Source organism: Lissotriton vulgaris, chromosome 6 (assembly GCF_964263255.1).
Source record: "Lissotriton vulgaris chromosome 6, aLisVul1.2, whole genome shotgun sequence".
Taxonomy (NCBI): domain Eukaryota; kingdom Metazoa; phylum Chordata; class Amphibia; order Caudata; family Salamandridae; genus Lissotriton; species Lissotriton vulgaris.
Genome location: NC_141694.1, coordinates 113719570 through 113732861, shown reverse-complemented (window position 1 = coordinate 113732861; position 13292 = coordinate 113719570).

Sequence of the window (13292 nt, the reverse complement as noted above, 5' to 3'; positions counted from 1 at the left end):
GCCAATGTTTTCGTCGACTTTAAAGGCGGCCATTTTTGCGCGCCAAACACTCGGATGCATGAGCTCCTTCTGGCTCTTAACATGCTCCATCTCATAATGGTCGGTAAGCAAAGAAAAAATGTTTACATACTCATCTGCCCAAATCTTTTCTTTAATTGCCAGAGGAACATGCTGAGCCACCTTTTCCCTTCGTGAAGGTGCAGACCCCTCCCTCGCAATCGGCAATGGCCGCTTACCTGAACCAGAAGCTGCATCTGCCGCCGGACCTGGGCCTGTTGCCTTTCCTGCCGCCGGAGACAGCGGGGTAACTGACAATGGTGCCTTCACCGCCTCCCTAGTTTCACGCAGTTGTCTCATTAACACCCGTGAGTCGTCAGCCGTGGCGCCCTCGCTATCTTTCCCCAACCACGCTGCCAATTGTGCTGCCAACTCGGGAGGCATATCCTCCCCGGGTACGGGAGTAACCACCACGGGAATCGGATTCCCTTCCTTCGGCACCGGAGTTGGCTCTTCAAGGGGGATATCGGGGACCGGGGTTTCCCCCCCAGCTGCCCCCCTTCTGGACCTCTTGCCTTTCCCTCCAGGGGGCTACTCCCGACAAAGGTCGTTTCGGTCCCCCTTCCCCGTCTTTAGCTGCCATCTGCTTCTTCAGATCGGTTACTTCTTTCATGAGCATGCGGAGCATCTGGTCGGTACTGACTCGCTTTCCGACTTTCTTGGGCATTCTCAGACAGAGTATCTGTAAGACAAAAAGAAAGATTACCACGCTCAAAATTGGCTCTTCGTTCCGTCTCGAGCTCACGTGCAGCGAGAAGGTGCAGCTTCAGAGCACAGGAACAAGAGGATGCTTTCTTGGCTTGTCGCTCCTTTTATCCGTCTTCAGGGCGGGTGTAAACCCGCCCCTGCCTGCCCCAAGGGCGTGGCCGGCCGCGTCAGTGTCTAGGCCAGCCCACTCCAGGGCGGGAAAAATGCGCGCCCCGGCTACGCCGCTTCGGGCATACCAGCCGAGACTCGCCTCCCGCCCAAGATGGCTTCCCGGGGGGATCGTGGTACTCCGCCATACATTCGGGGGGACCGAATGGTCGCCACCTTTCCAAACTCTGGGTATGAAATTACTGAAAGACTTCAAGCAGGTCTCGGCTATATTACTAGCCAACATAAAAGGAGAAGCAGCATCTGTGGCGATCCGCCAGAAATTGAAGGAAACAGATATAGCAGAACAACCATTTGAACTTGCCAGAATCATAGAAAAATCCTATGAAGAGCTGGGAAGAGATAGTTTGGGTGGGAAACCGGTAAAACCCCAACTAACTGAAAATCCTGAAAAAACATGTATTAAAAATAATTTAAATACTCCAAAAAGGAGTTGGGATGGTAATAAACAGTCCACTCCCAGGGAAAAACTATTCCAGTACAGAGGAAGGTCTCCTCAACGGAGAGAAAAATCTCCAGACCGAGGAAACAAGTCTCCCCAAAGGGAGCTCTCTGAGAAAAGATACAACCTTAGAAATGGGGATAATTTGAAAAAACCTGATAGATATCAAGATGTTGATACACGTCCCTCTCGATCTTTTTAGACTTCCTCACAGAAATCGGAAAGAAGAGGACGATCAGAACACAGAGAAGAGCAAGTCAAGTCCAAAGACAAGGAACCTGCTCATCAAAGTAAAAAATTACAATATCCCGGAAAGAAAGTAGCAAGTATTAAGATTAAACATGCAGAGAATTCTGAGGACACAACTGAAAAATGGAGAGTGGACTCAGACAATGCTAGACAGCATAGCAGAAGTGACCATAGCTCGCAAGATCCTGATGAATCTTCTAGAGACAGTGGAAACGAATGAATACATTCAGGTGGAAACTGCAGGCACACTAGTTAGTGTGCCCCATAAACTATATGAAATAACATTACGTATAATGGGAGATAAAACTAGGAAAATAAAAGGTCTCTTTTGGGAAAAACTTTCTAAAGGCTATGACATCCTGTTAGCTGAAAAAGACTGGCCACCAGAGTTTGTCAGGGAGTGCCCTCATGGCGAAGAAATGATTATGCCTGCCTTATCAAATCATATTCCGATTTATAAAACATACACATTGGCAAGAAAATGGGCAGTAGCCCAAGCTCCAGCTTTATACAAAAATCATGCAGGATGGGATGAGGATTCGCCCCACCAAAAAATCCAGTTAAAAAATCAGCCCACTGCACAAAGACAATACCCAGTTAAACAAGAAGCAAAAAAGCAAGTCAGGGAGATCTTAGATCAACTTGAATATCAAGGGGTAATTGAAACATGCACCTCACAAATGAACAATCCTTTGTTTACTGTCTCCAAGCCAGACGATTCATATTGTCTAGTTTTGGACTACAGACACCTTAACTCCTGTTGTAAAACATTTGCAGTACAAAACTCACATAGTGCAGCACTAATAAATAACATTTTGCGCAAAAGATATAAAGCAACATTAGATATCTCTAATGGATTCTTCTGTCAAAACATTGCACCTGAAAGCAGGTATTTGACCGCTTTCTCAATAATGGGATCGCAAAAACAATTTTGCCGACTCTCACAGGGATTCAAGAATAGCCCAGGATTATTCTCAGCAAGGGTAACAGAGTTACTACAAATATATGATGATGAGGCATTATCATATGTCGATGACATCTATCTCACAGATGATGACCTGGAGACTCACTTAAAAAGAGTGAACACCATAATATTTGAGTTCGCATCAGAGGGTTACAAATTCAACTTTAAAAAGTCACGAATTGCCCATCTAACTGTCCTGTTTTTAGGATATGAGTTATCAAGTGAAGGCAAGAGCCTAGCAGACAATTTCTTAGAGAAATGTGCTGTACTCCAAGCACCAAAAACGCTGAAGAATTTACAATCAATCAATCAATCAATCAATCATAGCATTTATATAGCGCGCTACTCACCCGGAGGGTCTCAAGGCGCTTGGGGAGGGGGGGTCGGGTACTGCTCGAACAGCCAGGTCTTGAGCTGCTTCCTGAAGGTGAGGTGGTCTTGGGTCAGGCGGAGGTGGGTCGGGAGGGAGTTCCACGTCTTGGCGGCGAGGTAGGAGAAGGATCTTCCTCCTGTGGTGGCTCTTCGGATGCGGGGGACGGCGGCGAGGGCGTGGTTTGTTGATCGAAGCTGGCGTGTGGGAGTGTAGAAGTTGAGGCGGCTGTTGAGGTATCCTGGGCCTTGGTTGTGTAGGGCTTTGTGTGCATGGGTGAGGAGTCGAAACGTGATTCTCTTGTTGACCGGGAGCCAGTGCAGGTCTCTCAGGTGTCCGGAGATGTCGCTGTGTCCGGGGATGTCCAGGATGAGTCTTGCTGAGGCGTTCTGGATTCGCTGGAGTCTCTTCTGGAGTCTGGCAGTGGTTCCGGCATAGAGGGAGTTGCCGTAGTCCAGTCGGCTGGTGACGAGGGCCTGGGTGACCGTCTTCCTGGTCTCAGTGGGGATCCACCGGAAGATCTTACGTAGCATGCGCAGGATGTTGAAGCATGACGATGAGACGGCGTTGACTTGTCTGGTCATGGAGAGGGAGGAGTCCAGGATGAAGCCCAGGTTGCGTGTGTGGTCTGTTGGTTTGGGTGCGCTGCCCAGGGCGGGGGGCCACCAGGAGTCGTCCCAGGCGGAGGGCGAAGATCCCAGGATGAGGACTTCCGTCTTGTCAGAGTTCAGTTTCAGGCGGCTGTTCTTCATCCACTCTGCTACGTCTTTCATCCCCTCGTGTAGGCAGGCTCTGGCGGTGGCGGGGTCGTTGGTGAGGGAGAGGATCAGCTGGGTGTCGTTGGCGTAAGAGATGATGTTGAGGTTGGGTTGGTGTGCGATGGCCGCAAGGGGGCTCATGTAGACATTGAAGAGGGTGGGGCTGAGCGAGGAGCCTTGAGGAACGCCGCAGATGATTTTGGTGGCTTCTGATCTGAACGGGGGAGGCGGACTCTCTGAGTCTTTCCGGCAAGGAAGGAGATGATCCATTCTAGTGCCTTCTCTTGGATTCCGACGTTGCTGAGGCGCTGCTCTAGGGTGCGGTGGCAGACAGTGTCGAAAGCCGCGGAAATGTCCAGCAGGATGAGGGCCGCTGTTTCCCCGTTGTCGAGCAGGGCTCGGATGTCATCAGTGGCAGCGATGAGGGCGGTCTCGGAGCTGTGGGTGGCCCGGAAGCCGGACTGAGAGTGGTAGAGGGATCCATTCGTCTCGAGGAAGGCGTCCAGCTGCTTGTTGACGGTCTTCTCGATGACTTTGGCCGGAAACGGGAGGAGCGAGATGGGGCGGTAGTTTTTGAGTTTGGTGGGGTCCGCTGATGGTTTCTTCAGTAGAGCACTGAGTTCGGCATGCTTCCAGCTCTCCGGGAAGGTTGCTGTGTCGAAGGAGGTGTTGATGATGTCCCGCAGGTGGGGCGCGATGACGGAGTCGACCTTGTTAAAGACGTGGTGATGGCAGGGGTCGGTTGGAGATCCGGAGTGGATGGAGTTCATCGTGCGAAGGGTTTCCTCAGTGTTGATCGGGGTCGAGGCGCGGAGGGTGGTGGTGGGGGTGCAGGTGCTGTCGTGGGGTGCCTTGGCTCTGTGCTGAAGCTGTTGTGTATGTCCGCGATCTTGTTGTGGAAGTAGGAGGCGAGGGAGTTGCAGAGGTCTTGTGATGGGGTGATGTCATTGTTTCCAGCGCTGGGGTTGGAGAGCTCTTAGACGATGTTGAAGAGTTCCTTGCTGTTGTGGGCGTTGTTGTCCAGTTGTTCCTTGAATGCGGTTTTCTTGGTGGTGTGGATCAGTTGGTGGTGTTTTTGAGTGGCGAGCTTGAGGGTGGTCATGTTGTCTGGTGTTGGGTCTCTGCGCCAGGATCTCTCGAGGGCTCGGCAGTTCCTCTTGGAGCTCTTGAGTTCGTCGGTGAACAATGGTGCTTTCTTACTGCCGGGTCTGCTGGGCGGGGTCCCCAGTGGGGCGAGGTCATCTGCGCAGTTGCTGATCCACTTTGTGAGGTTGTTGGCGGCCCGGCTGGGGTTCGCTGAGCTGGCGGGGGGGTCCTGGCTCAAGGAAGCGGCGAGCTGGTCGGCTGTGATCTTGTTCCATCTTCTGTGTGCAACCTGTTGCTGGTGGTGGTGGATCGTGTTCTTTCTGTAGCTGAAGTGGACGCAGCTGTGGTCCATCCAGTGGAGTCCGGTGGCGTGGCTGAAGGTGATGTCCTTGCTGGAGGAGAAGACGGGGTCGAGTGTGTGTCCGGCGTAGTGGGTGGGGGTGGTCACCAGCTGCTTGAGACCGAGGGTGGCGAGGTTGTCCAGCAGGGTGGCGGTGTTGCGATCGTTGCTGTTCTCCAGGTGGAAGTTGAGGTCCCCGAGGAGGATGTAGTCAGCGGAGGGGAGAGCGTGCGGGCTGATGAAGTCGGCGATGTCTTTGCTGAATTGTGTGCGTGGTCCCTGGGGTCTGTAGTTGAGGGTGCCTCTGAGGGTGGTCTTGGGGTCGGTGCTGATCTGGAAGTGCAGGTGTTCGGCGGTTGTGAGGGTGTCGTCGGAGTTGCTCGTGATGCGGATGGTGCTCCTGTGGATGATGGCGATGCCTACTCCGGTCTGGTTGCTGCGGTCCCTCTGGATGATCTTGTAACCGTCTGGGATGGCGATGGCGATGGCGATGTCGGGCACTGAGGAGGCGTTCATCCAGGTTTCCGTGAGGAAGGCGACGTCTGGTGATGTTGTGTCGAGGAGGTTCCAGAGCTCCACGGCGTGTCTGTGGACGGAGCGGGTGTTGAGCAGGATGCACTTCAGGTGGTTGCTGCTGGTTCTCGGCTTGATGGGTGCGGGTGCGGTGCAGGTCCGGATGCAGGAGAACTTGCAGGAGTGGCAGCTGAAGGGTCCGTGGGTGCGCCTGAGGGTGGCTCGGTAGCATCCAGGGATCCCGCCAGTGTTGAGTGCGATGAGTTCGGTGGCGTCGTAGGTCAGTCGGGTCGTCGTGCGTCGGTGGGGGCCAGGGGTCCTGGCACTGGGCGCGGTCCAGGCGCGGACGGGCGCAGACGGGCTTACCTTTGGCGCGCCTTCGGCGCACAATCGGCGCGCCCGCTGCGCATATGCACGGTCGCCATTTATGGCGAAGTGGGAGGGAGGGAGGAGCAGCTGGGAGGCGAGGAGGGCACAGAAGGAAAATGAGTTGTGGCCGCACGCACGGTGGCGGGAAGCGGGTAGCGGGGCGGGGGCACAGGTGCACAGAGGGAAACTGCACAGAACTAACAATATGGGAGACAATATGAGAAACAGGCAATCAAGACAAACAATAAGGGGGACAGTACAGCATGATGCCAAAAAACGAAAGAAAAGCAGTCAGAGTCAATCACAAGCACGTTACTACGGCCGGGGGCGGTGTTGACGGGGCGGGCTCAGCGAGGCTGAGGTCAGTAGCGGGGAGGAACGCACACGCTACAGCTGGTGGCCTCGCGGCGCGGGGGTGTCCTGAGGACAGGTCACCTGTCACCAGGTCACCAGAACGGCATGGTTACCATAGAAAGAGAAAAAAGGGGGCGGGGATGCGGGTGGGAGCATAGTGGAGCAGCAGCAAAGTATAGGTGAAAGAAATACCTGTAAGCACAAATGGGGTAACGATCCTGTAGAAAGAAAAGGCGGGGGCAGTAAGTAACAGGTGAAGGCTAAATTATGCAGAGAGGGTTAAACCTCTCTATGAATTGATGAGACCTGATTTCAAACCAATAAATTGGACTCAGAAACACACAGAGATCTTGAGATCATTGCAAACAGATATGTTAACTAAAACAAAATTACAAACTTGCGAAAACATACGCAATCTTGTAATCCGAGTCATCCCAGGAAGATGCGGATTCACATACCTGACCTCTAATGAGGGAGAAACGTTACCTACAGCTTACAAATGACATTTGTACACTCAAGCTGAAATGAAATTCAGCTCTACAGAAAAAATTGTAGCAAAGGAAAGAGCCCTAGCCCAAGGCAAAAGAATAGCTGTTTTTTCAGCAGAGTCAGCCCTTGAGGCATTAACATGTCCACGCAATCTAAATACAGTGGCAGTAGATCCAGAATGGATACAATGGGAGAATTCTCTTGCTACAGAAGACGTGAAATACTATTTTGACCCGAAACTGAAAAAACTAGATGAACTAGAATATGAACAAGAATATCCTCTGCCAATCGAAATTCTGCCTCTGGAACAATATACTTGCGTAATCCATATGGACAGATTCGCACAACACTACGATGTAGATAAAAAATCCTACAATGCAGCGTGCGCGATTGTTAAAGGTCGCTGGCGCTCTGTTAAATTCAAACCGATGATCACCAAAACTATATCACTCAGAAACAGTTCAGCTCAGCGAGCTTAAATAAGATCTTTAAAGATGGCGCTTGAAAATGTCGATCGCGAATTCTCCACGCTAATAGTGTGTGATTCGTATTTCTGTGTCAAGTCATACAACAGTGACATGCAGACATGGAGTAAAAACGGTTATAAAGAAGACACAGGTGCCACAATAAAGCATAAAACGCTTTGGGGACAAGTAGTTCTTTTAAAGAAGGAACTACAAAAAAGACTCACGTGATACACGCACTGAGTCATCAACGTGATGGCGTTCACGTTGCAGGGAATTCATTGGCTAACACAGCCACAGCGGTTCAACCGGCTTCCGTAGCCACAAAAAAGCGGTCAGAAAAACAAATAGATGGGGAAACCATGCTGGTGGTAAAAGCCTCATTAAAAGGTGATTATGCAGCATTACCTCTCAACTATCCACTCAGTAATACATACATAATTGATTCAAACTCTGTTCCTTTTGCTCAAATCCCTGGAGAGGGGGACAGAGTAATTCCAAACACAAACCGGAGAGTTTTCTCAATTGAAGACGCACACAGGGGATTGGGTCTGAGGCACCAAGAGACATTAAAATCTTTGACAGAATTACAATCAAAGTACTGCTGGCCGGGAATGAGCGTAGATATCTACTATTTTGCAAGAAATTGTGAAGACTGCAACAGAGATCGCAGTTGTGAACCGGACCAGACAACAGCCCAGATACCACTATTAGAGAGCATCAGGCTATCGATAGCGCAGAAATCCAGCCGGAGAAATGCGTCCCCATAATTATTAAGATTGAATTCACAAAAAATGTAGACCCCAGCGCTCGGCTGACGCCAGAACTGTTATAAAAGATTTGCGAGTCTTTATCGGCACATACACAATTGGCATGCTACATTCTGATCAGGGTCCTGCGTTTTAGCACTCGAGCTTACAAAGAGGCCATGAACAGCATGGGCATTGCATTGCGGTACTCTTCTCCCTTCCATCCTGAGGGAAATGCGGTAGTGGAAATAAAAAACCGAGACATAAAGCAATCTATAATGGCGAGGGTATTAGGTTCGGGTGTTGGGTGGGTCAAACATTTAACAAGTGTCCAACGTAGTCTTAATATTCTGCCAAGAAATTCTCTAAAAGGTCTCACTCCATACGAACTATTATGTACATTCAGGATCTTGATTGTCACACTTCAGTGGTAGAAGAAAATTCCTTTGTTATCAAAGACCGTTTGGGTGTTTTACAGGATTTAAATGAAAAGAGAAAAAACCTGAGTAACATAAAGTTGAAACAACAGCCGACAACCACTGAAGAAAAACCACCTGTCCCAGCAAGACCTGTCTGGATTCCAAAGATTGGGGATCTGGTCAGAGAGAAGATCGTGGTGAAGAAGGAATTCGGGCCTTCTTACAGAAAAGCAGTACCTGTCTTAGCAGTCAGCGGAACAAGATCAGTTGTACTACCGCCTCTTGCTGGTAAAAAGGAGAACAGAGTTGTATCCATCGACCTGGTAAAACCACAATCATGTGGCCAATAATAAGTAGTAGGCCCAGTGGACTCCCAAGAAATAGCAGAATACCGAAATTTGCTACAATCAAAGAAGCTCATACTCAGAGACTAATCACATTTGATAAACCTGCAGTGAATAAAAAAGGACTATGCAATATTGCCATGGAACTTGTGCCTCTTGAAACCCAAATTGCAACAGCTCGTCAAGAAACACCAGTCTACAATGATGTGGCTTCTGACTATGCTAATGAAGCAAAGAAAAATGCAAAAGCAAATGAAAATCCGGAAATTCACTGGCTCCCAGTAGCGGCCAGAGTGCAGTTTAAGGCCATGAACATCTTGCACAAATCCTTCCACCGTACTGGCCCCACAATCCTGCATTCTATAGTTGTGCCTTACGCCCCGTCTAGAGCCGTGCGCTCCAGCTCATTACATCTAGCAACAACAACTAAAGTCAACAAATCCCGTCGGGGCGGTCGCTCCTTTTCCCACACCGTGGCCAAGCTTTGGAACTCTCTTCCGCTATCTCTTCGAGAGAATAGCAACCGGATGTCCTTCAGAAAGTCCCTGAAAAACTAATTTGTTCGCAAAAGCGTGTTGATTCACCCTGAGCTCGCCACAAGCAATCAGTCAAAAGCGCTGCGAGGCCTCCGGGTAGTTATGCGCTATATAAGTGCAATTTTTCATTTCATTTCATTTCAAATAATTCCAACGATTGACAGAACTGCATCTGGCTACTTCATCAACTTCGACGACTTTTCTGAAGATCAATGCGAGCATGAAGAAACGCCTGCAACTAAAACTTTCAAAGAAAAGTAATTGTACTTTTTCACCAACTAAAATAAACATATCTGATTTCACCATGGATTGAATTTTGGATTGTGTTAGGTGTACTTACTCTCCTGCTTTGGCTCATCATGATTCTATGTTTGGGAAAATTCATAGATGGGAAATATAGTACAATGGACACAGCAAGTCAGAACATCAACTTGGTCCTAAAGCCTCACACATCCTCCCACATCGAGAAAAGAGAACTGTCATCAGTAAATATCTCAGCCAATCCAATAGCCGGTGGGGTAGCATGGGACAGAACTGATTATGACATTTTCGGCCCGGTTGAGCTCTTGAAATATCCACACCAGTTCAAGGTTTCATTAAGTGACTTTGTGACACCCAGTGCCTTTTCTGATGATTGGGACTTTGAAAACATTAATAATATGATGTCAGATTTACTAATGTCAGCCAAATTTACAGACCAGGGTTCGTCGAATTATGAAGAGTTATACTGGTATAATCATTTTGGGGATCACTATTTGCATAAAACTGCTCATCCTAGAGATGTTTTATCCTATAACCAGTGGGAACACTGTCCAACTCCGCCAAAAGGCAGCTCGAAAACATTTTATGAGAAATTCCAGTACTTCTCAGGGTTTAATAACAGTGATCCAGAAACGTTTTATTTTAGAATGTTATTTAGGACAGGAATGAAAACAATGTTGACAAATACTAAATTGATTTATTCTGAAAAATTTTATGACAAAATGTCCACATTTGGTTTCGAATTTTGGAAAAACACAATTGAAACAAAAACGATTTGGGGTACCAAAGATTGGCAAGTACAAGGTCTAGAAGCATTATTTAGGGCCTGCATGATCCCAGAACAAATGATATTCTTGAATGACACAATTCAACAAACTACTTGTCTTGGCCTAGCTAAGAGAAAAGACTTAAATAAACCGTCTATTCCGAAACCCATAACTGATAGTGATAGCACTACAGATGGGGAGATTGACGTATCCCATATTTTACACCAAAACAGAACACATCCTGATTGGAAAAAGTGGTTGATCTGCCCAACAGACACAAATAACTGTCAAGATAGATTCCTGAACAAAACACAGGGGTTCAAAATGACAAGGCCAGACCCAAGATACTCCCAGAGACAACATCCAGGGATAGTTACAACATACAGTGTATTGAAACTATGCCTTGAGTGGCTAGAGAAATCCACACTGGCTGAAATTAAGCAACACATGGCTTTACATAAAGACGTTGCTGGCTTGCGTGATTTCATAAGTATCATCATTACTAGTAAATAACTTGTGGGCAAAAATCAGAGTAAGGGAAAACTAAACTGAGGTCCTTACTAAGTAATATCTAGAAGACACTAGCCACTATATATTCATCTCAAAACATAGTCTTATAGTCCTAGCAAATATATATGATCCAATTTGAAATATCCAGATCCTTCCTGAAATACAATTTTAGTAAATACTATAAGTCTAAACCATCGTATTTCCTCATATGTAAATACATTTTAGGCTCTCTGGAGATGTGAATATTTTTAGCATCTAATAAGGTTATACAGTAATGTTGTATTTTGGCAACTCATTCCAGTATATAAGTATGCTTTGTATTGGTTACATATCTCTAATCATACCGAGTCACTCATGTTCACATGTATTTACAACAGTCAACTAAATATGTATTGTAACTACTGGAGGGCACATTGATTGACATAATAAGCTTAGAAAGTAATAGCAACCGCTCCTCTTACCTCAGTATATTCTAGTAAATTGGCAAAGTGTATTCTATCCATATGTTTTTGTTGTGCTACATCCGCGCCACAAAGTTTCACTTCTTAGAATTCCATGTAGTTACATGAAATGAAAACTCTGTGAGATTCCACAGAGTTCCGGAAATAGGCAGAAATCTGCATGCTGCGCTGCTCGTGCTGGTTTTTAGCGCTGGGAACTTGTGCTGTAGTACAAACTACACCACGCAGTGCGCCAGAGGGTGCTGCTTCTTTGCTGCTGCTTAAGTAGATTTTTGATCATCGTGAGGGCCCATGACCCACTGCTTTGAGAGTCTTGTTGGGTGTACTCCTAGCACCCAAAAATCACACTCGGGATGCCAATTCTCGCACACACTCACCAACTTGCCATGGGCAAGATGCACAAGAGAAATAAGTCCACCACATGGCTGTTGACAGAGTTTGGGCAAAACTCTGCATTCCACACATAACTTAAAGTGGCCAAAAGTCCGTAAACTCCACCAGAAGAGTGTCATTTAATACCCCAGAGTGAAAACACAACACAAGAAAAAGAATGCCATCGATAAGGGTGCTTACAATGCAAAGCCCTGAATTGAAGATGCGTCACACAACAGACGTTTTGAAGGGTATTCAGTCAAAATATTGAGTTGGAAATGTCGACTTACACTAAAATCGATTTTTAAATATTGTGACACAGAAATATCGACAAACACAACAGGTGGGGATGCTCAGATGTGGGTCCCAGGCACTCCACACCACTGGAGTCAAGCTAGCCGGGCTGATGAGAGGTGTTACCTCGAAACCGGTCCGGTCCTCGGATGCTTGATTCCGTTCTGGGAAGGACATGGCTTTTGTAGTTCGGACTGGACTGTCCCATGGGGCACAGGGTCAGAGCTGATTTGCATATCGCCATTGTCTAACCCAGGGTAGTGTGGAGTGCAAAAAAACGATGGATTTGGGCCCAGATCTTTTGGCTGGGGTGAATGTGTGACATTGATCCACATTCGGTCCATCACCTGTTTTGTTGACAGAAATATCGACAGCAAGAATATTGTGATCAAAAATATCGATTTTAAGGTAAGAAATATCGATTTTTCAAATATAGAAGTCATTATTAAGGATGTATGACGTTACAACGCATACTTTTACTCCGCATACCATTACAACGCGGTATTCACAACGCATACCACTACAACGCATAGCGCTTTGGGGTGCTGGATAGTGGTAAGTATAATTTACTATTCTAACTCCAGTCCCCGTGGACCCTAGGGAAGGTGTTGGATAGTAAATTAAACTTACCTCTTATCCTAGAGCGCCCCCCAGCGCTATGCGTTGTAATGGTATGCGTTGTAATGCCTGCGTTGTAGTGGTAGTGCGTTGTAAAAAATGCGTTGTAACAGGTGAATACCCATTATTAACATTTGCAAAAATATTGTAGTTTAAAATATCGATTTTTTAATTAGTGTTATGTATTTTAGTATGTTTTAAATGTATGTGATGTATTTATTTGTATAAGTATTTATGTTTTTTAATATATATGTTACATTTTTTGTAGTTATTCATTTTATTATAAGTTAATTTTGCGTATTTTAGTTCCCTTGAGGATTGTGGGTTCATAGTTGTAAATGACATCTGCGTCCAAAAGTCATCCACTGAAGAGCATGTCTGTGCTAGGTACGTATACTTTACATGCAGATGTCGCCATTTAGGACATTTTGTACCTACATCTAGGCCTGTTGCATGTAGCCCCACTTGTGTATACTACAGCCTACGTCAAATCTTAAAGTAGACCAGTCTGTTCCAGTTCTTGAATGAAATATTACTTGTCTGTGCAAAACAGTGGATCCATATTGCATCAGTTGCATCATCTCCTATGTGCATACCACCTCATCTCTTCTGGGTGCCCCCCTCCAGCAC